The sequence below is a fragment of the Lipotes vexillifer genome, unplaced genomic scaffold (genome assembly GCF_000442215.2).
Source record: "Lipotes vexillifer unplaced genomic scaffold, Lipotes_vexillifer_v1.1 scaffold796, whole genome shotgun sequence".
NCBI classification, from domain to species: domain Eukaryota; kingdom Metazoa; phylum Chordata; class Mammalia; order Artiodactyla; family Lipotidae; genus Lipotes; species Lipotes vexillifer.
In genome coordinates, this window is record NW_006773072.1 from 604481 (window position 1) to 627713 (window position 23233).

At 47.0% G+C, this 23233-nt stretch overlaps 1 protein-coding gene across 1 annotated transcript in view; it reads right to left on the bottom strand.

The window, feature by feature from the left end:
- Positions 1-23233, bottom strand: part of CYRIB (CYFIP related Rac1 interactor B) — a 156548-nt gene that overhangs the window by 111228 nt on the left and 22087 nt on the right. Inside the window, exon 2 of the mRNA XM_007447984.1 lies at positions 4878-4930. The gene's annotated coding sequence lies outside the window, so the exon portion shown is untranslated. The remainder of the gene's footprint in view (positions 1-4877; positions 4931-23233) is intronic.

The window sequence follows — 23233 nt, forward strand, 5'->3', positions numbered from 1 at the left end:
GCGTCCGGAGCCTGTGCTCTGCAACGAGAGAGGCCACAACAGTGAGAGGCCCACGTACCAAAAAAAAAAAAAAAAAAAAAAAAAAAGAGAATGCATCCTGAAGAAGATTCCTTCTTGGTATATACGACCTACTATTTTAAACAGTGGCCCAGTATTCTCCTGTAAGGATATACCATAATCCCTTCAATCAATCCTCTCCTGACATACATTTATTTCACTTGCTTCCAGGGTCTTGCTATTTCAAACAATGCTGCAATGAACGTACATTACACACATCTTCACACATATGTGTAACTACAGGAAAGATGAGATTTATAAGATAAAACCCTTGAAGTGGAATTGCGGGGTCAAAGAGTAGTTGCACTTAAAATGTTGGCAGATGGTGTTGAATGGCCTTCAAAGAGCTTGGACTCACTTTCATTCTCACCAACAGTGTCATAAGGAGGCCAGTCTCTCCACACACATTCACAAAATGTTTTCTTGTCTCTTAAATTCAAGGGAAGAAAGCAGGGGCAGAGCTCCACTCCTGTCCCACTGTCTCTTCTGGCCCCTGTGATATTACACATGATACTACCACTTCCTGAAAATTCTGCCCCTTGGATGCACAACCCAGAGATCAGAGCTTAAAAGAGAATGAACGTCAGACCCACTGGTTTGCTGAGCTGGCTCAGGCTGGCTCAGAAGAGCCAACTACGCACATCTCTTCCCAAGGCCATGTTCACTGACATTATGTCGGTAGCTTGAACTTGGTCGTGGTGGAAGTATTTATACCGTAGACATCGGTAAATGCTACAGTCGGGGCTTCTTTCCTTTCCCCCAGAGAGACCTTTGTCAAACATCAGCCCATCAATTCATACTATAGTGGAAACTGAGGCTCTGCTACCCTTCTTTGAATATTTCTGCCCTCAATAGGGGCACAAATCCTTGGAAACTAAGGACTGGAGATCTGAAGGGACAGCTAATTATTCTGTCTTCTAATGATGCCTCTCCCCTAGTCCCTGTGCTGAGACCTAAGTAGTACCCTCTCCTTCTCTCCTCCATGCCTCTCTACCATATTCCCATCTCTTTATCAATTAGTGCTTATTCTTGATGATTTTCTACAGAGTAGTAATTGCAAACACAGGCTCTAGGCTACACTAGGCAACCGGGAGTCAAATCCCAGCTCCATCATTACCAGTTCTGTGACTTTAGGCAAGTGGCTTGAACTACTACACTTTAGTTTCTTCATCTGTAAAATACAGATGATAATGATAATGCCTTCCTTATAATTTTGTTCTGAAGATTAAATGAGTTAATGCAAGGACACAGAACAGTGTCTGGCACATATTAAGGACTTAACAAATGTAAACTTTATTACTGTCTTCCAGTTCACTAACTATCTCTTTCACTATGTCTGATCTGTCAGCTAACCCTTTTGTTAGATTTTAATTTCAATGACTATTCTTCATTTCCATGTGGCAGCTTTTCAAATCAACCTATTCTTTTTCCGTCCTTCATTACATGTTTTTTTTGTTGTTTTTCTTTTGCGGTACACGGGCCTCTCACTGTTGTGGCCTCTCCCGTTGCGGAGCACAGGCTCCAAACACGCAGGCCCAGCAGCCATGGCTCACAGGCCCAGCCGCTCCACGGCATGCGGGATCCTCCTGGACCGGGGCGCGAACCCACGTCCCCTGCATCCGCAGGCGGACTCTCAACCACTGCACCAATAGGGAAGCCCCATTACACTTTTGAATCACCTTTAGTCTTTAATCATTTGAAAATATACTGGCTTGGGACTTCCCTGGTGGCACAGTGGTTAAGAATCTGCCTGCCAATGCAGGGGACACAGGTTTGATCCCTGGTCTGGGAAGATCCCACATGCCACAGAGCAACTAAGCCCGTGTGCCGCAACTACTGAGCCTGCACTCTTGAGCCCGCGAGCCACAACTACTGAGCCTGCATGCCACAACTACTGAAGCCCGTGCACCTAGAGCCCGTGCTCTGCAACGAGAAGCCACCAAAATGAGAAGCCCATGCACCACAACGAAGAGTAGCGCCTGATCGCCACAACTAGAGAAAGCCTGCGCTCAGCAACGCAGACCGAACGTAGCCAAAAATAAATAAATTTTAAAAAATAATAGTTAAAATGAAAACATGATACTTTAAAAAAAAAAAAATATATATATATATATATATATATATATATATACTATCTTATAGTCTCTTTTAGATGGTTCTGTTACTTTCAACTCAAAGTCATTCATTTCCCGAGTAGTCCATATGATTTAACTGTGAACTCATCCTAGGGTTCTTTCTGTAGGAGTCCTGTTAGGTCTGGGTTGTTGAAGTACCCTTGTGGAGTGACTGTGTGTTTGTGTTAGGGATTCCCACAGTAGGCAGCCAGTTTTTATGTTAATTGCTCAGCTTGAGGAGTTCTCATATCTCATGACAATAACAATATAGATTCCACAACCACATATGGTACAGCCCCAGGTTTTTCATTTCTTGCTGGTGCCTTTTTTCCACTCAAAACAAGCTTCCTCTCTGTTTCTCCAGACAGTGGAGTTTTTCTAGCCCCTTTTCATGGAGACGTGTAATGTTTAACGCTCCTGGGCACTCAAGTCCACCTTGGACCCAGGTCTCATTTCTAGACCCACTGTGGTCTTAAAACCCGAACTCCCAGACTCTACATCCTCCATCTGGGTGCAGAAGCCCCATAAGCTGTCATGCTTTCAGCTCACATAACCATTTGGCTTAGACTTCTCTCTTCATTTTTGACACTTGTGGACTTCCCTTTCTGATGAGCTCCCCTAGATATAGTTGTTGTATTTCAGTCAACTCTGTGTTCCTATCAGGAAGGAGTCACACAAGTCAGTCCACCATGTTGCCAGAAGTGTTCCAGGTCACCAAGTCTAATACACCCACTTACCCATGCTGGAGTTCTGTCCACATTACAACTGCCTCTTACTCAAGGGTTAGCCTCTAAAGTCTACTTGTAATATGAAAGTGGAAGGGCATCAGAATTCCCCTTGAAAATCCCATAATTAAGCCTCATCATGGAGATGGACAAACCATCTCTCATTAAGTGCAACACGGCCAGTTTTTTCTTCAGCACTGGATTGGGTTTCTTGGGTTGAGCACAAGAAGAAACAGACGGCTTGGATTTTGGGGCCATGTTGTATAATTCAAATCTATAAATATGAGAAACACACCCGATAGCACAAGACGCTCACCCCCTAAAAAGCCATCGGAACAAAGATCAACAGAAGGAAAAGCAGATCTGTGTCTCCCATTCACCTCACTCCAAGAGACATACCTGCTTCATGGAAAGACATGGTCATCCACGCTATCTAAAGTGTGATTTTTACCTCTATTTTGTTTTTGTTAGTTTGTTTTAATTTATTTATTTTATTTATTTTATTTTTGGCTGTATTGGGTCTTCACTGCTATGCGCAGGCTTTCTCTAGTTGCAGCGAGTGGGGGCTACTCTTTGTTGCGGTGCGCGGGCTTCTCATCGCTGTGGCTTCTCTTGTTGCGGAGCATGGGCTCTAGGCGCACGGGCTCAGTAGTTGTGGCTCGTGGGCTCTAGAGCGTAAACCCAGTAGCTGTGCCGCAAGGGCTTAGTTGCTCTGCAGCATGTGGGATCTTCCAGGACCAGGGCTTGAACCCATGTCCCCGCATTGGCAGGCAGATTCTTAACTACTGCGTCACCAGGGAAGCCCTCTATTTTGTTTCTGTGGAGCAAGTATATATGGATCTGGATAGGATAGAAGCAGGAACCTATGCTATGACAGACATGATCTGACTTCTATAAGTCAGAAGAGTGGCAATCTCCAGGGGCAGTACTAACAGCAAAGGGGCATGAGGGAACTTATGTGATGGGAATACCATGTATCCTGATCTGAGTGGCGGCTCGATGAGTGTAACATGTTAAAAATTCATCAAGATGTATGATTAAGATGTGTGCATTCTATGGGTATGACTGAATCATTCTGCTGTACACCTGTAACTAACACATCATTGTTAATCAACTATACTCCAATATAAAATTAAAATTTTTAAAAAAGATGTGCATTATGCAGTCCGTAAGTCATACCTCAACTAAAATAAAAGTTAAAGGCATGCAGGAGAGACTGCTGGATAACATTCTGCCAGTTCTGTCTTCGTTCTATGGCTAAACCTCTCCAGAGACTGGACAGTCAAATGGAGGGGAGTGAGGGTACCAGGAAGCGTAGGGAAAGGGCAGAAAAGGGAAGTGCCCTTTCGGGGGTAGAGGGCACCCAGGCTCACAGAACTGGTTTTCCGTGAGGGGCTTTACAAGAGCAGCTAGTTTACAGTGGTTAAGATCAGTAGTTCTCGAGCCAGACTGCTGCACAGGAATACTGAATCAACCCCTGCAATGGACTGTTTGTGCCCGTCCCCCACCCCCAATATTAATATGTTGGAACCAACCCCCCATATGATGGTATCTGGAGGTGGGGCCTTTGGGAAGTGATTAATTAGGTCATGAGGACGCAGCCCTCATGGATGGGATTAGTACCCTTATAAAAGAGACCTCAGAAAGCTCTCTTGCCCCTTTCACCATGTGAAGTTATAACACAAAGAACCAGGAAGTGGGCCTCACCAGACACCGAATGTGCCAGCACCTTGATCTTGGATTTCCCAGCCTCCAGAACTGTGAGAATTAAATTTCTGTTGTATATAGCCACCCAGTCTATGGTACTCTGTTACAGCAGCTTGAACGGACTAAGACGACCCCTTACCAGTGGAATGAACTTGGGCAAGGTTACTTCTCTTCTTTGAACCTCAACTTTCTAGGGCTGTTGTGAAGCTTAAGGTAATTCAAATGAAGCTCTTAGTTCTGAAGCCGGGTGGTCAAATCCAGCTCTGTTACTTACCAACTTGGTAACCTTGAACGAATTACTCAAACTCCAGGCCTCAGTTTCTTCTCCTGTAAAACAGAGTTATAGCAAGGATTAAGCAAGTCACAAGATTCCAGCACACAAAAAAGCCTCCAGTAAATCCTAACCACTGTTGTTTTTTCCTGTACCAGGAATAACAACCCAGTATAGCATTTCTATCCAATAGCATTTCAATCCAAATAACATTTCTCCCGACCATTATAGTTTACAGAGCATGTTTCACAAACGTTTTTCTCATTTAATGTTCAAAATAGTCTTGTGTACTACAAATAAAGAAATGAAGATTCAAAAAAAAGAAAAGGAAATGGAGATTCAGAGATGTTAAGTAACTTGCTGAAGGTTGCACAGCAAGTAAAGAGCAAACCCAAATCAAACTTCTCTGATGAAGGCACAGTTTGGCTGGACTGCATTGTCCCAGGGACATAGAAGATGGGGCCTGGCTGTACTTTCAGACTCAGAATTCTAAGATAAAGGATGCTGGAACTCTGGGGTACCTCAGCAAGTCTTAGTCTCAGCAAAACACTCAGCTCAACTTGAGTTTGAACTGGTCTTAGTCATTCTACCCCTGAATCGCTTCCTGCTTTAGGTTTCTACACCGCAGAGAAAGGAAAACAAACACGTACATTACACCATCCTTGTCACCCTCAAAATCTCTTACAGTGACAAATACTTATGAATCAAAGGGAGTCTTCATAAAACCATAGTTAAACAATATCCCATTCGAACCCATTCACCAGCATTTAGTGTGAAGATAGGAGCAAGGTCTGCAGTGTCTAGACGCTCTTATTATTGCCTGGAAGAATGCCCTCTTCTGGCCTTAATTTTGATTAAATCTTCAGCTGCTTGGTGTTTTCTCTTTGCTTTTCATCGGGGGCTGAGACTACCGGAAGCCACTTAACCAGCCTCACTTTATTCACAAAAGGTTTGGGGGCCCTTCCTAAGTGTCATGGGAGAACATTAGCAGCCGATCATGTCAACCACTCCTGCTACTTTGCTAGCAATCCTCTTGTTCACCAGTACAGGTTTTCTTTCCGCTGTTGCCTGAGTGTGGTTTAAAATTCTCTTTTAAAGAAAAATCACAAAACTGCCCAGTGGCCAAAGAAAAAGGGGATTTCATTTAAGAACCATTTAAACATACTCACAAGCTAAGACCTCACATGTGTGCACACGCTCCATACTCTGTGTGTATGCGCGTGCACGTACCACACAACACACACGCGCACACAGATGCCCAGAGACATGACAGTTCTGACTCCACTCGCTATGTCTTGCAGCTACATAAAGGACTTTTTTTTCTTTCCTTCTGATTCTTTGACCAGATTTACAAAACAGAAAACAGGACAAGCTGTTTACTTGGGAAAAATTTTAGGGTCCTGGCTGAAAGTCCCAGAAATTGGAAAAAAGCATACTAACTCACTCTCACAAAACTTTTTTTTTTTTTAAGGAACTATTTTTACTTTATTTTATTTTTATGGCTGCGTTGGGTCTTTGTTGCTGCACACGGGCTTTTCTCTGGTTGCAGCGAGCGGGGGCTACTCTTCGTTGCGGTGCACGGGCTTCTCATTGCAGTGGCTTCTCTTGTTGCGAAGCACGGGCTCTAGATGTGCGGGCTTCAGTAGTTGTGGCACGTGGGTTCAGTACTTGTGGCTCACGGGCTCTAGAGCACAGGCTCAGTAGTTGTGGCACACGGGCTTAGTTGCTCCACGGCATGTGGGATCTTCTCGGACCAGGGCTGGAACCCGTGTCCCCTACATTGGCAGGTGGATTCTTAACCACTGCGCCACCAGGGAAGCCCCCAAAACTCTTTGTTTGGTTTTATTTTAAGAACATGAAGAGTAAGCTGGTCTTTGCATCACTTAGAAACAAACCCAGGAGATAGAGTACGTCTCCCCTGGAAGGAAAGTGTTCATCTCAAAACAGGGGTGACTTTCTTTCACTTCCTCTATATGGGCAGAGAGAACCAGGACCATGACTCCAGAAACCGGATCTGATCTTGTCTCCTTTTTAGACTCATAGCATGGGCTCTAGTCCCGTCTCGGTCTCCCAGAGCTGTGTGACTTTGGTCAAGTCACTGAACCTCTCTGAGCTCCTGGCAGCCGCTGCTGTCAAGTGAGGACACTCACTCATTCAAGAACTATCTACTGAGCACCTACGATGTACCAAGCATGTGGCCATGGGAATAATTCCAGGAATTAAACCATCCCAGCCACAAAGGGCTCTCATCGATTAGTGGGGCAATTACAGGCTGACATGCAATTACAATGGAGTAACAAAAAGTATTACAACAGGGGTGAGTACAGGTGCTGGGCAATCACAGGAAAGGGTATTTAATTAATTCAGCAGGGGATGGAAAGTGATGGGTATAAGAAAGATTTCCCCAAGGAGGTGTTATCTAAGCTGAGAACTAAAAGACAAGTTCGAATTTGCCCAACCGAGGGGATCCAAGTAGAATTGGCAGCACTTGCAAAGGCCCACAGACCAAATTGCTGGTTTACAGGGTCAAGCACAAGAGGTAGGGAGAGAGACACAGGATATGTAGACCTGGATATGTAGGCAGGTGGGCTTGCCAGAGTAATTTGCCTGGACTAGATGACCTCCCGGGGGCCCTCACAGTCCTAAGGGCTAATTCTGTGGTCTTCTGAGAGCCCAGATCGTCCTCTTTCCCCGACAGCCCTTTCACCAGCACAGCCAAGTCCTTGAGTCCATTCCAGGGCACGAGGGAAGTCCCAGGCATCCTACGTGGGCCCTCCTCCTTCCTCTTTCTTTTCCCTTTGAGAGTGACTAGGCAGTGACTCAAGGAGGGAACTGTCCTCTACTTGTCATTTGTTTCTAAAAAAATACACCCAAGGCTCACATACACAGTTATTTGACCAACCTTCTCCCACCCAGCCCCTGACCTAGCTGAAGAAACACTGGAATTATCTGTGTCCCTGTCTGTCTGCTCCAGGACACTTCAAGCTACCTGAGGGCTCCCACTCTGTTTTGGTCATATCCTGGTGTCCCCAGCACCTGGTATTATTCCTGACTTACAGTAGGTCCTCAAAAACACATGCAGAACGAAAGGATTTCCTCTCTCTGCAAATGAGCACCCATCCAGAGCTGCCCCAGACAGCAGCTCTGTCTGAGGCCAGAGCGGAAAACCCAGAGACCCAGAGAGGTGCCAGCTCAAAACTCCTCTGCCAGGGCTCGAAACCCAGAGACCCAGAGAGGTGCCAGCTCAACACTCATCCGCCAGGGCTCTCTAAGCCACTCCAGGTGCTCAGCAAAGCCCCATCGGAAAACTAACAGCCGCCCTTATTTACCAGTGAAGAACCTTAGGTCCGAAAGAATGATATGAGTTGCCCAAGGTCTCTTAGCAAACGCAACATAATGTTCTTAAAAGGGGGACAATTGTTCTTTCTTTTTCTTTCTTTCTTTCTTTCTTTTTTTTTTGGACAACTTTCTTAAATGGAAGGCTATCTAGTCACACCTACCAGAAACGTTGCTTATTTTAGGGGAAAATGCTTAATGTTGGCAGGTCTAACGGAATCTTTCCTTTACCTGACCGCCAATTACACCACACTTTCACAACTCCTGGGATTTTCTAGGCAGGACTAAAAGTTCCCAATGAAACAAATCTATTTATGAAGGTGACTAAAAGAGTTTTTAGGGATTGAATATGTTCTAGGATTATGGATCATTTTTTAGGTTAAATCTCTATTATGTGATCTCAGGCTATAAGAATTTTTAAAGAAAAGGTGAGCTCCCCAAACTACTTAGTTCCCTCTTGTTTTTTTTTAATGTTTTGACATTAACTTTACTGTGACAGCAAACACGATTTTTAAGGAGGCCATTTCAGCCTATATAACCCCTCCATCAAAAGAATTCCTCATAATTCCTGTGTCCTCTTAAAGTTTTTATTCACAAATCTATACTGTGTACCTACACACGTATTTCATTTAAAGGAATTACCTTTAGTGTAGAAGTTCCTTAGAGTACTTTTTTTCTTAAAAAAAAAAAAAAAACTTAGTATGCAAGTCACTGGCATGATGTTTCTGAAACCACACCCGAGCAAAACCCAGGTGACAAATTAAGTGCACCTGGAAATTCTGGGTCTGAGACACTGAGGGTGACATTTTCTAGCCTGCTTCATTTAATCATTATTCTGACACTTCCCGTATCCCAGTTAATAGGAAACAGACAAAGCAAAGCAGGTGTTTTACTTATATCCACCTGGCACAGCAAACTCCCAAAGTTTGCAATAGTTGCTTATTGCTGAAGAGTTTAAGGCAATATTTTTCTGCCAGTGAAATAACATCTCAAACAGCCTAGCATAGTGGTTCTCACCCTGGCTCAACCAGAGCCCACAGGGGAGGGAGGAAAACCTTTAAAAATACTGCCGCTTGATCCCAAGCCTGCACAATTAAACAGACTCTCTAAGGATGAAACCCCAGCACTACAGTTTTCCAAAGATCGCCAGGTGATTGTACGGTGCAAACAGGACAGTGAAGCACGGGCCTAGGATAACTCATTAGCCAAAGGAAGCTCGTGGGAAATCTTATCTGGAAGCGAAAAACGCATCGTAATTAAATAAAACAGCAGATGTAAAAGTACCTAACAGGGCCTGTTACCCAGAAGACACTTAATAAATGTTAATTAAACAAAAAAATAATAATTCAAATAATTACTCCTTCTCCTCAGTAAATTCATCTTGTAGTTGTATTGGCTTGTCTATCACATGCTGTTTTTTCTTAGCCATGATTCATTCTATCCCTGTTAATAAAATTAGAAACGTATACCCATAATCCTGTTCAATTACACAAGCTCTGTAGTATTTCCAACAACTCTTAATCACTTGTTTAATAAAACTTTCCCCCAGAACAGCAGCTAATACATACTAAATACTCAACAAATGTTAGCTATTTATAAGAATTCATGATAATTCTTATAACTTCGGTTGAAACTTATTTTATACTATCTGGAGGACTTAGCAAGAATGTAAAAAAATTACCAGGGCAATATTTAACAAACTTATAAAAATAGATTTTTAAGCACATCAATTCTCTCTATAAATTTGTGAAAAAATAATTAAATGTGATCACTGCACAGGTAGCTAGCTAATCTTGCCCATTCAAGGGGGCCCTGCAAAAGTAACTTGTGAACACTCAGCAGCTTCCATAGCCACTTGAAAATGCTAACACTGTAGTTAGTTCAAAGTGGTCTCTTAATCCGACTTTTCCCTACCACTGCCTCCCTGACCCTGAATTAGGAAGGCGATTTTTCTATATGTTCACATTACCCCTCAGTTCTAACTAAGAAACCAAAAATCTGTTTTAAAAAAAAGAATATAATTTCTTAATCAGGATGAGGTGGTCTTATCTAGAACATTTCCAAACCTCTTGTTGCCCTGCTCGGATGAATCACACCAGTCCGCATCTGTCTCGGGTTGTGCTAAGTAGAAGAGGCATTCAGCAGCTAGGCTGGAAGATCTGCTGTGTTTCGTTCAGGATTCACACTGTTATTGGGAGACCCTTCCATAGGTCACACCTGAACACGCTACCCTTTGCTTCTCTTTGCCTTCTATCTCCAAACATCTGCCATTTCATGTTTTAAATCAACACACATGCAAAAATAATCATGACGTGCCCTTCTTTATATGCATATTATATGTCAATAACAAGCACTATTGGTCTGAATGTTTATGTCCCCCCCCAAAATTCCAATGTTGGAATCCTAAGCCCTCAATGTGATGGTATTAGGAGGTGGGGCCTTTGGGAGGTCATGGGGGTGGAACCCTCACGAATGGGATTAGTGCCCTTATAAGGGAGACACCAGACAGCTCCCTCACTCCTTCTGTCATGGGTGGAGGGCCCTTACCCGACCATGCTGGCGCCCGATCTCAGACTTTCAGCCTCCAGAACAGTGAGAAATAAATGTCTGTTGTTTATAAGCTCCCAGTCTGTGGCATTTTGTTATAGCAGCCTTGACAACTAAAACAACAAAGTCGAAAGGGACCACACATGGGCCTTTGGCTAGTAACAGCTTGGTTTGCTCAATAAGAATGTCATGACTGACTGCCACATGCCAGGCAGCTCCAAAGGTGCCAGAGAGATGGACATGAGGACAGAGTTCCCATCTTCAAGGATCTCAGGCTCCAAGGAGAGTGTGGATTGGCTACTGTGACACAGTGTGACTCTGACCCGAGGGCGACAAGGAAACACAAAGGATAGGGTCACAGGGGCAGCCCTAAATATTTAGAATCAGAAATTAGGAAATAAAAATAAATAAGCACATAGGAGATAAATGGTTGTGGATAACAATGTTAAAATAACTACTGCAGCTTTCATCAATCACACCACCCTCTCGACGCCCATCACCTAAACTTATGCCACACTTAATCCTATGCCACTTTGTATTATCTGACAACACAGGGTTGCCACAAATCTTTACATGTAAAAGATGCAATATCTTCAAAGCAGAATAAAACAAGGTATGCATGTACTCGAGCTTCTTTTATTCACATACTCTCTTCCCCGAGGTGGCAACCCTCTAAGTGGAAGGACTCTGACCTGACTCTGGAGCTCACCTTTCTCCCAAATCCAGGGCCTGAGATTTGGGGAGACACTGCTATTGTACTGAGCTATTCTCTTTCAAAGAAAATATTCAGCAATAACATTTATTACCATTTCCCTCTACATCCCTTCTCTCCTGGAACGATGGACCATTTTCAGGGTTGAATTCTGAAGCAGGATAAAATCCAAAACATAGTTTCTACATGTTGCTTAACCATTCTCCTTGCACAGGCTGATTTCAGCTGAAGATGTATACACATCTCACACTTCTTTCCAGAGTATCATGATCTACTGCTTATATATTTTACAATATTTTTAATGAAGCTGTAGTACTTGCAACTCTATGTCCAGGTAATAAATTTGCCTTTAACCTTAAAAAAAAAAAAAAATCCCTCACTTAGGGGGAGTGGAGACACTACATAGTAGAGTGCTTACATGTTGGTAAATGTTCAAAATATTTTAAAGCTTTAACCAATCATTTCTTTAAACTAATAACATTAATTATTACTGTGTACTTTAACAAGTGGCCTGGGGGACTTCCCTGGTGGCACAGTGGATAAGACTCCATGCTCCCAATGCAGAGGGCCTGGGTTCGATCCCTGGTCAGGGAACTAGATCCCCACATGCATGCCGCAACTAAGAGTTCACATGCCACAACAAAGGGAGCCCTGGAGCCACACTAAGGAGCCCGCCTGCTGCAACTAAGACCCAGTGCAACGAAATAAATAAGTATTTTAAAAATAAATAAAAATAAATGGTCTTTCTTTTTCTTTTTATGCTGCAGCTCAGCACACCAGTGAGTTAAGAAATCTAAGAAGCAGGTGAAGAAGGCAGACACAGAGAACAGACTTGTGGTTGCCAAGAGGGAGGGAGGGAGGGATTGGGAGTTTGGGGTTAGCAGATGCAAACTCATATAGAGAATGGAAAAAAAACAAGGTCCTACTGTATAGCACAGGGAACTATATTCAATATCCTGTGATACACCATAATAGAAAAGAATATGAAAAAGAATGTATGTACATGTGTATAACTGAGTCACTTTGCTGTACAGCAGAAATTAACACAACATTGTAAACCAACTGTGCTTCAACAATTAAAAGAAAGAAAGAAGGTGAACAAGGAAGGAAAAGACCTTTTGGGAATTGAACAGCCAGACTTAATACCCTCTCAGGAAAACCTCAATCCTGTGGGCTAGCCCTAGCCCTACCCTTTTCAAACTGGAGAAAAGGAAAGAAGCTCATTAACAGAGAAGCAAGGTAAAGATGTTGTTTCTGAAACAGAAGGGAACCAATTATCAAACACTTTGTCAGTGTAGGGCTGTGTTACCTTTAAAGACATATCACAATTTACCTGAAAAAGTGACATTGGTGGAGCTAGAGAATATTATTGCGGGTATCTGGTCTAACTGCCTGGTTTTACAGGTGAGAGAATCTGAAGCACGGAAGGAAAGGAACATGCCTGTGGTGAAGACAGCAGGATCACAGCAGAGTCAGAACCGTCTCCCAAGATTCCCAACTCCTAACTACCCAGGGCTGATCACTGAGTTTCCGCACACTTCCAAACTCCTTCACCTGGTTAACTGCATCCCAGATGTCCACTCTCAGCTCGGGTGTACCCCGCTTCAGAGAGGCTTCAGGGTACACCGTACCTGATGCTCCCCTTTCTCAGAGCACTCTTCCCATTTTACCTGAATGGTGCTGCCACTCCATCAGCTGGCTTCCCCCCGAACTTTCAGCAACTTTTTGTTCAACTCTGTGTCCTGGACCTGAGCACAGGCGTGACATCTACAGGGACACTGTGCAGTGAACAGAGTAACTGACTCGTTTCAGGTTGCCTGGGAATTTTCCAGCTTTAGCAAAGCAAGTCCCAAGTCTCAGGAAACCCCTCAGTCTCAGGCAAACCAGGACAGCTGGTGACGCTAACAGCGGATGCCAACAGGGTAAGACGGCCTGCTCACCATGTCCCCTCCTCTAACCATCCTCGGCCATACATGCCAGGCCCGGAGCCCTGTCTGTGCCATTCGGTCACTCTAGCTCAGCACTATCTGATAGAACTTTCTGCAGTGCTGAAGATGTTCTATACCTACATTGTCCAATACCATAGCACCAGACCCATGTGGCTACAGAGCGGCTGAACTCTGGCTAGTGTAACTGAGTTTTTAATTATGTTTAACTTTTATTAATTTCTATTTAAATAGCCCCATATGGCTAGCAACCACCGTATGGAACAGCTCACTACAGTACATCTCTGTGCACAGAAATGAGCTTTGAAGTCAGACCGACCTTGGTTTGAATCCTGACTCAGTCATTTGCAAATGTGTCACAACTCCTTGGGGAAGCTTGTTTCTCCCTCTGTAATCCTTGCAAATTTACTATGACACAATGTTCAGAAAGTGGCTGGCCCCTAGTAGAACTTCAAGAAATAGGATTTCTCTAGAAGGAGAGAAACCAAATCAATGTAAAAATGCTAGAAAAATCTGATTCTGAACCCAAGAGTGCAAAAGCATCATATCGACCAGATCTCCAACACCCCGGTCAGGTTCAAATCTGGATTCTAAACTGCCATGGCCGTCCTGCTTGATTTCTGTCCCAGGCCTGTGGCTGGCTGTCACTGAGTCCCACTGGAGCAGCAGGCACAGGGTACGGGGAGATACTGTGCCAGGTCACCTGAGCGTGGCCCTACACAGTCCCAGGGGTAGGGATCCAGGCTCTCTTCCCAGAGCAGGGAGGAAGCAGCGCCCAGAGGAAGCCCAGGTGCCCCAGAGGGCTCACGTGCACCCCAGGCCGGCCGCTGGTGCCCAGGGGCTCGGGGCACACTGGGGACATCCTGCGCCCTGCACATCCACGGAGAATGCCACCCCTGCTGCCTCTCGAAAGGGTCGAGACACAGTAATGAGCTGGGAACCAGGTGCAGTTGCGAAGTCCCTGAGGCATCTGGTTGCTGGAACCTCTCCCCAGCCCTAATGAATCCATCCCCTCGGCAGGAATGAGCAGCAGGTCCCCGGAGAAGCAGGCTGAGGATCAGAATCACGTGGGGAGCTTTTTAGAAACAGTGTTCCCCAGACTGGGAATCGGTGTTTGCGGAAAGCTCCCAGGTGACTATGCTGCATGGCTGGGACTTAGGATTTTTCATCTGAGGGCTTGGGAAGGTGGTTCTGCTGAGGACTGTCTAGGGCAGCGCTAGGGCTGGGGGAAGAAGTCCCTTGTCAATGGGTCCCTCCCTCTGGCTGCAGGGACAACAGTCATATGGCAGCAGGACCCCGCAACCAGAGCTGGGACACAAGCTGCTCCCCTCCTTCCAGCCCCAACTGGCAGAGACCCTTCCGGTTCACCAGGGCTGACCTGTCCCATGTCTCATGTGCAGCACCGGTGGGGAGGGGCCTCCTTCCCCACTAGCCCCTGAGCACCCGTGAGCAGAAGCCCTAATCCATACACCTCTCCGTCCGGGGGTCCCAGGGCTGGCCGCAGCACTGAGGAAGCCCACAGTAAAAGCTGTCATTGTGGTCGTTACTCTCATTTCAGTGAAAAGGAAACCAGAACCTAGAAACGGTATGACTCACCCACGGCCCATGGTGCGGTGGCAGGGCTGGGACAGGAGCTCTGGGCGCCTGGGTTCATTCCCTTCCTGATACCCCAGGCTGAGGCCTACTGCTTTCTCTACCCTCATCCACGTTCTCTCCTCTCCCTCCTGCAGCCAATATGCAGGCTCTGACCACCAGGGTAAACTCTCATCTAGTATCCTTGGGCTCTGATTTATAGGACCCCTCACCTGTCCTCAAAACAGTCCATGGAGTCTAAGAACACCCCTTGGGCACTATACAGGGGGTTGGTTTTCAGCCCAGCATTGGAGCCTGACATACCCAAGTTGCCACTGAGTAGCTGCGCGGTCCTGGACACATGCCTTAACTTCTCTGGGCTCAGCTTCCTCAGCTGTAAATGGGGATGATGATATTTACCACTCACGTTTGTGGAGAGGATTATTCAGTGAGATCAGTCAAGTGGATCACACGGGCACCACGACCAGCCGGCTGGTAGGTATTACTCAGGTAGCGGGCACCACCCTTCTCATCACCTGCTCCGTGCTCCAGATTCAGGTCCATGGTAGAAGCCCTCCAAACTCTGCACCCTCTTTATTTATTTATTTTTGGTCGCGTTGGGTCTTTGTTACTGCGCGCGGGCTTTCTCTAGTTGCGGCGAGCAGGTGCTACTCTTCGTTGCGGTGCGTGGGCTTCTCATTGCGGTGGCTTCTCTTGTTGTGGAGTATGGGCTCTAGGCGCGCAGGCTTCAGTAGTTGTGGCACATGGGCTCGGTAGTTGTGGCGCACGGGCTCTAGAGCACAGGCTCAGTAGTTGTGGCACACGGGCTCAGTAGTTGTGGCTCGCGGGCTCTAGAGCGCAGGCTCAGTAGTTGTGGCACACGGGCTCAGTAGTTGTGGTGCACGGGCTCTAGAGCACAGGCTCAGTAGTTGTGGCACACGGGCTCAGTAGTTGTGGCGCACGGGCTCTAGAGCACAGGCTCAGTAGTTGTGGCACACGGACTCAGGAGTTGTGGCGCACGGGCTTAGCTGCTTCGCGGCACGTGGGATCTTCCCGGACCAGGGCTCGAACCCGTGTCCCCTGCGTTGGCAGGTGGATTCTCAACCACTGCGCCACCAGGGAAGTCCCTAAACTCTGCACCCTCTTGCCTTTCTCTTCCCACAGGCCACCCTGGGCCAGCTGGCCCGCCGCACTGCGCCTGGCCTGGCCTCTTGGGTGCCTGCACCGCCCTGGAGGACCAGGTGGCTGGGGCATCAGAGGTCATGCCCACCCCCACCCCCGAGTCTCCCAGAAATAATAAACGAGAAGTAACTCTTTCTATTCCTCGTTCGGGACTTCCTTAATTGAAGTCAAATATTTGCACACTCTCCAAGGCCTGTAAACCTGAACTGCTCACAGGAAAGAGAAAAAAAAACTTGGGTGCAGAGAGAGCAAGTGCGGGCAGCAGCGGCCTCCTCGAGGCTCAGAGGAAAGGGCAGCCGATCTGAAGAAACACTCAGCCCAGCTGAGCAGGAGAAAGCTGCCATTTCCAGAGCAATCTCCCCTGCCTCTCTCCAGCGGCCTCCTCAAATTCAGCGGCACACTCGCTCTGCCGGTGGCCCAGAGGGAATCCTCCAGGGTGTGAGTGTAAGGAGGGGTGGGGGAGGGGTGCGAGCCAGGAGGAGTTCCTCCAGCCCCGCCCCAAGAGCTTCCAAACTAGCCGGCGGCGTTCAGCTGGCGTTACAATACCGAAGGACTCCACACAGCTTGGGGAAGAGCTGCTGTCCGGAGCCCCTCTCCCCGGCCGGCCCTTCCCCAGAGCTCCCAGACCTACCCCGGCACCCAGCAAGGGAAGGATGAACATCCGGCACTGCAGAAGCTTCCAGAAAGGACTCTGATGGGTGCCCAATGTTAAACACTCTGACCATCACCCCTGGGCACGGTTAAGGCTCATGAAAAAGGCAAATAACATTCGGAGGGATTCAGAAAAGGGACAAGGCCCTCAATAAATGTTTGCTGGCAGTAGCACCTAGGACAGGCCACGGAACCACGGCGCCTCCCTCCCTCTGGGCCACTCACTCCACCCAAGGTCATGACACCACTGTCACAGAAGCCTCCCTGGCCAGGCAAAAGGAAAGTCTGTGCTGACCTCTCACCCTAACCCTAACCGTAACCAGGCAAAAGGAAGCTTCTGGGCTCCTGCCCTGCCCAGCCTCCAGCCCCTCTGAGATGGCACCAGTGTCCTCTGGGGCATCCCCTGACCCTCCCCTCCATGTGCTCCAGGGTCTAGCATATCACCAAGGGGAGGGCTGTCAAAGCACAGAATCTTCCAGAATCAGTGGCTGCTACAAGAACAAGCATGTGACCAAAACTGGCCTGTAAGAGCCCTCTCAGGACTTCCCTGGCGGTCCAGTGGGTAAGACTCCACGCGCCCAGTGCAGGGGGCCCGGGTTCGATCCCTGGTCAGGGAACTAGATCCCGCACGCGTGCCGCAACTAAGACCCGGTGCGGCCAAACAAATAAATAAATAGCTAAATAAAAGAGTCCTCTCGAGGTTCAAGAATGGTCGTGTGACCCGAACTGGCCAATAAGAACCTACTCTAGCACTTTGGCTGAAGGCACCAGGAATGGGTGCCCTCCTCGCCCACACACGGGGTCGTTAACCTGAAAGGCTGAAAGCCTGAACCCATCTCACAAGGAGAGACTGCCTGAGAAACAAGGAGGGAGGAAAGCAGGGCCAAGAGACAGTGGGAGACAAAACCCGGCCAGCATATGGTTGGGCCCTGGTTCAGCCACCCCTGACCATTTAGCGACTTGACACGGTAAATGAACTTTTTCAAACCTAGGCCAGCTTGAGTTTGGTTTCTGTCACTTGCAACCCAGAGCACTGACTGACATGTTCCTCAGTGGGTGCGTGAGAAGATGCTCGTTGCTACCTGGCCCCGCTTCTTGCCCTGGCTGCCATTTCTTGTGACTTTGTGGCTTGCTGGTGGCATCTGGGAGGCTGGCTCCAGGCCCTACAGCCTCCGCTCCCTGCAAACAGAGCATCCGTCTCACTGGACCCCCTAGACTCTGGTCTCTTGCCCTCCATCTCCCAAGCTACCACTAGTGACCTTTTCTTTCTCTTTTTCTTTGTTTAAAAATTTTTTAAGGCTTCTTTTTTTTTTTAGTTTTATTTATTTATTTATTGGCCACGCAGCGGGGCATGCGGGATCCTAGTTCCCGGACCAGGGGTCGAACCCGCGCCTTCCGCAGTGGAAGCACAGAGTCTTAACCACTGAACCGCCAGGGACGTCCCTAGTTACCTTTTGTAATACACATATCCTGCAGTGGCCCCATACTGCCTGAGGACTATGATGCAAGCTCCTTGAACACAGCTCACAAGGCTGCCATCACAGGCCCCGATGACCTGTGCTCTCCACAAGAACCCTCCAGTCCAGCCACACGGACCTACTCCGAGATCCCTCCCAGGTCCGGGCACTTGCACGCTCCACCAGATAGGAACAGTGTTTCCAAACCATCCCAGCTGACTACATAAGCTCTTCCAGAGCAAGGGTGACACCTCATGTTCTGTAACCCACATCCTGTCCACTGAGGTCACAGACCCCACTCTTCACAGGAGTTAAGTCAGTGTTGAGAGAACTGCACAAACACAGCCTCTTCCCGCCGCCACACCCCCCCCCACACACCCCGACACCCCCACACCCCCCCACAGATGATTTTCAAGGCCCTCCCAAAAGCTTTCTAACAGCCACCGAAGCCATAAAGTGGCTCAGAGTTAAGCCTTTGTTATGTAAATTAAAGCTCCCCCACCAAGTTTCCACTGAAAAATCGGCCAGCTGTGTAAATTTCTTTTTTTTTTTTTTTTTTTTTTCACCTCTCACTGTTGTGGCCTCTCCCGTCGCGGAGCACAGGCTCAGGACGCGCAGGCCCAGCGGCCATGGCTCACGGGCCCAGCCGCTCCGCGGAATGTGGGATCTTCCCGGTCTGGGGCATGAACCCATGTCCCCTGCATCGGCAGGCGGACCCTCAACCACTGCGCCACCAGGGAAGCCCTGGCTGTGTAGATTTCATTCAAAGCCATAGGAAAAAGTCTATGGATAAAACTTCTCTTGACACAGAACATAAACATACAGCATTTATAATTACAGAGAGTTCATTTCAACAAAGATTTTAGAGAACTCCCATTTTACAGAAGTGGAAACTGAGATTCCAAGAAGTGAAATGACACCTCAGGGTCACACAAGCAGGAGGCAGAGGAGCCAGGACAAAACACCAGGTTCTCTGCTTCTTGCCCCCCTAATAATTTATAAATAATAACCTTACTTTCATTTACTTTATTTTATTACAACACTAATTCATACACACTCACTTAAAAATGTGAGCCACAGAGAAGTTCTGTATGTATTTTCTGCTCTTTGCACATCTCACTGAGTGTCTGAAAAACGGGGTCTCTGTTTCCTGGCAGAGCCGCTGAGCCCTCCAGGCCTTAGACTTTGTGTGGTTTCTCACCCTCCCTGCTGCCCATAAACAATGTCAACAGGGGCAACACAGACTATAGCAGTTGCTGGTTATGCAATGAGAGGCAGCCTCTACTTCCTAAAGGGGGCCTAGGCGGTGGAGGGGGCACTCTGTAAAAATGTCTACCCACCCCTGGACCCAGCAACTTGTCACGAGGACATTCATTCATTACTCAGTGTGGGTTGTTTTGTTCTGTGTATGTCCCATTCATCTCTAAAGAAAAAGCATCTTGCGGAGTGGCACAGTGATTTCAGAAACAGCCTGGAGTTTGAATTTCTGGCGGCTCCTTTCACTCACTATGTGACCTTAGACAAGTCACTTAACCTCTCTGAGGCTCAGTTGCTTCATCTTCAAAAAATGGTGGAAACACCATCCACGGAACAGAGTCTGAGTCCCTCAGGCTCTAGTTAAGGGCTTGGCAGGAATTCCCTGACAGTCCAATGGTTACACTGCTGAGGGCCCGGGTTCAATCCCTGGTCAAGGAAGTAAAATCCCACAAGCCACGCAGCACACAAAAGGAAAAAAAGAAAGAAAGAAAAGGGGGGCTTGGCCCCTCTGCTGACCTAGGTCATCACCTTGGATTCTCTAAGTCTTTCCCCTCCCGCCTCCCATTAACTGCTTAACTTACAGGCCATGATCCTCAGAGACCGATCCTCAGAGACCCGCTCGGACCAGGCCAGCCAACGTCATCCCATCCACACCTCCCTCTCATGCAGAGTCAGGCCCTAGGCGGCCGCCTTCCTGCCTGGGGACCAACCACCCCTTGGTCAGGTGCCCCCAAGGCCCTGTCAGCTCCAGGGCCCAGCTCTACAACCTGGTCATCCAGGTCTGGCCAAGAAGCCCCACGGTCAAGTTTCTCCTCAAAGGCCTAAAAACCTCTAACGGTCACCATAAAATTACTCACTTTTTCCCTCGTGGAAATTTAAAGTAAGTCACTGAAGTGTATACAACACTTTCCCACATAGAAAATGCAATGCTTGCAAGATTCCTTTACCCATCTCTGTCCGGAATGAAGCTTGTGTTCTGTTTACTGCTGTCACTGAGGAAGTGAGAGGGGCCTGCCTACCCACCAAGCTCAGACTGAACGATCAGGCTTTCTGTCTGGATCTCAACTCTGTCAATCCCACCCCCTCTACGGCAGGGTCAGGGCCCCTCACCCCCATCTCCTTCTGGGTAGACATCTGTCTATAGACTGAACCCTCTATGTCTGCTCGCCAGCCCCCAACCCCACCCAGTGAGGAATCTAGATGGGCTCAGACACGGTGGGGGAGAAGCAGAACTCATAAGCAGAAGCTGGAACGGGGCGGCGGGGGCGATGCTAATGTGTGGCAGACCTGCTTGGAGTAAGAAAGGCAGGCATGGTGTTCGCAGCGGCATGGATGGACCTAGCGATAACCCTACTAAGTGAAGGAAGCCAGACAGAGACACGTACCGTATGATGCTGCTTATATGTGGAACCTAAAAACAATGATACAGAAATAGACCCACAGACACAGAAAACAAACTTTTATGGTTACCAAAGGGGAAAGTGGGGTAGGGACAAATTAGGAGTTTGGGATTAACAGATACACACTGCTATATATAAAATAGATAACCAACAAGGACCTACTGTAGGGCATAGAACTATACTCAGTATTTTGTAATAACCTATGAGGGGAAAGAATCTGAGAAAGAATGTATGTCTATGTATAACTGAATCACTTTGCTGTACACCTGAAACCAACACAACACTGTAAATCAACTATACTCCAATTTTAAAAAATAATAATAATAAAAGAAGAAAGGCACAGTGAGTTAACCCTTCGACTCACCCAATGTCTCGACCTGAACTTTCTGCCTCATTATTTATATTACAAGTACCAACATCAGGTCTCATCCAATGCCAAAACCCCAAATTTTGACAACACCCAAAACAAACCTGGTGATAAGAGAATGTAGTGTGGATCAAGGGTCACAGATCTCGAACCCCAACAGACTGTTAATAATAATTTCTTGAGTTGTGGGGCTTACACTGGGGGTGGAGGGAGCCCTCATGAATTGCTGGTGGGAATGAAAACTAGTGCAACCACTTTGGAAAGCAGTTTGGCAGCTTCTCAAAAGTTAAATATAGAAATCCACACAACCCAGGAAATTCCACTCCTAGGCATCTACCCAGGAGAAATGAAAACCCACGTTCACACAAAGGCTTTTACACGAATGCTCATAGCAGCGTTAGTCCTAATAGCCCCAAACTGGAAACAACACAGCTGTCCATCAACTGGTGAGCGGAGAAACGACGTGATATACCCATACAACAGAATATTTTTCCACAGTAAAAAGGGACAAAGTACTGACAACGTGGATGAACCTCAATAACACTGTGCTCAGTAGAAGAAGCCAGACACAGATCACATATTTCACTTATATGAAATGTCCCAAAGGCAATTTTACATACAAATTTATAGAGACAAAAAGTAGACTAGTGGTTACCTGGGGCTTGAGGACAGAGATTATCCGTAAATGGACATGAAGGATCTCATCGGGGTGATGAAAATATTCAAAGAACTATATTACGGCCATGGCTGCACCACTTGGTAAAGTGACTAAAAATCACTGAATTGTACACTTGAATTGGGTAGATTTTAGATACATAAAATATACCGTGCATTGGTTTCCTATGGCTGCTGTAACAAATTACCACAAATTTAGTGGCTTAAAATAACACAGATGTATTGTCTTTTAATTCTGGAGATCAGAAATCCAGAATGGGCTTCACTGGGTTGAAGTCAAGGTGTCAGCAGGGCCAGGCTCCCTCCAGAGGTTCTACTAGGGGAGAATCTGTTCTCCCGTTCCTGGTGGCTGTGAGCATTCCTTGGTTTGTGGCCCCCTCCTCCAGCTTCAAAGAAAGCAGTGTTAGCAGCTTCAAATCTCTGATTCTGACCCTCTGTTTCCATCATCACACCTCCTTCTGTGACTCTGACCCTCCCATCTCCCTCTTCTAAGGCCCACCTGGATAATCTGGAATGATCTTCCCATCTCAAGATTGCTTAGGCACATCACTAAAGTCCCTTTTGCCACATAAGGTAATGTATTCACAGGTTCCGGAGATTAGGACCTGGGCTTCTTTGGGAGGACATTATTCTGTCTAACATACACCTCAATAAAGCTGTCATGGGACTTCCCTGGTGGTCCAGCGGGTAAGACTCCACACTGCCAATGCAGGGGGCCTGGGTTCGATCCCTGGTCAAGGAACTAGATCCTGCATGCTGCAACTAAGAAGTCCACATGCCACAACTAAAGATCCTGCACGCCACAACTAAAGATCCTGCACGCCACAACTAAGACCCAGCGCAACCAAATTAAATAAATAAATATTTAAAAAAAAAAAAAATTAAAGCCGTCACAAAAACAAAAAAGTAGCCAGTGCAGGATGTGGCCAGCATGTGGGACTCATGCAGGTGACTGCCTAGAACCCCCACCCCTGAAGAAGCCCTCCGGAGCCCTGCCCTAGGGCAGCACGTGCAGCATAAATGAACTGAAAGGGTCCTCATTTTGGCCTCAGAACCTAGGAGGGAATGGGGCAAGAGAACAATTAAATCCTGGCAAGAAGGCCCGGATAATTGGTCAAGTTCTAGATGAACGAGAGGATGAAAGGAGAGCGGGAGAAATGCCTTTAGTTTCCAGTGACTTGACCCCCTGCCCTGGTCCTCCCCTCACTGTCAATTCTAAAGAAAAAGAGAACTTGCATGTCTGCACAGATCTGAGCG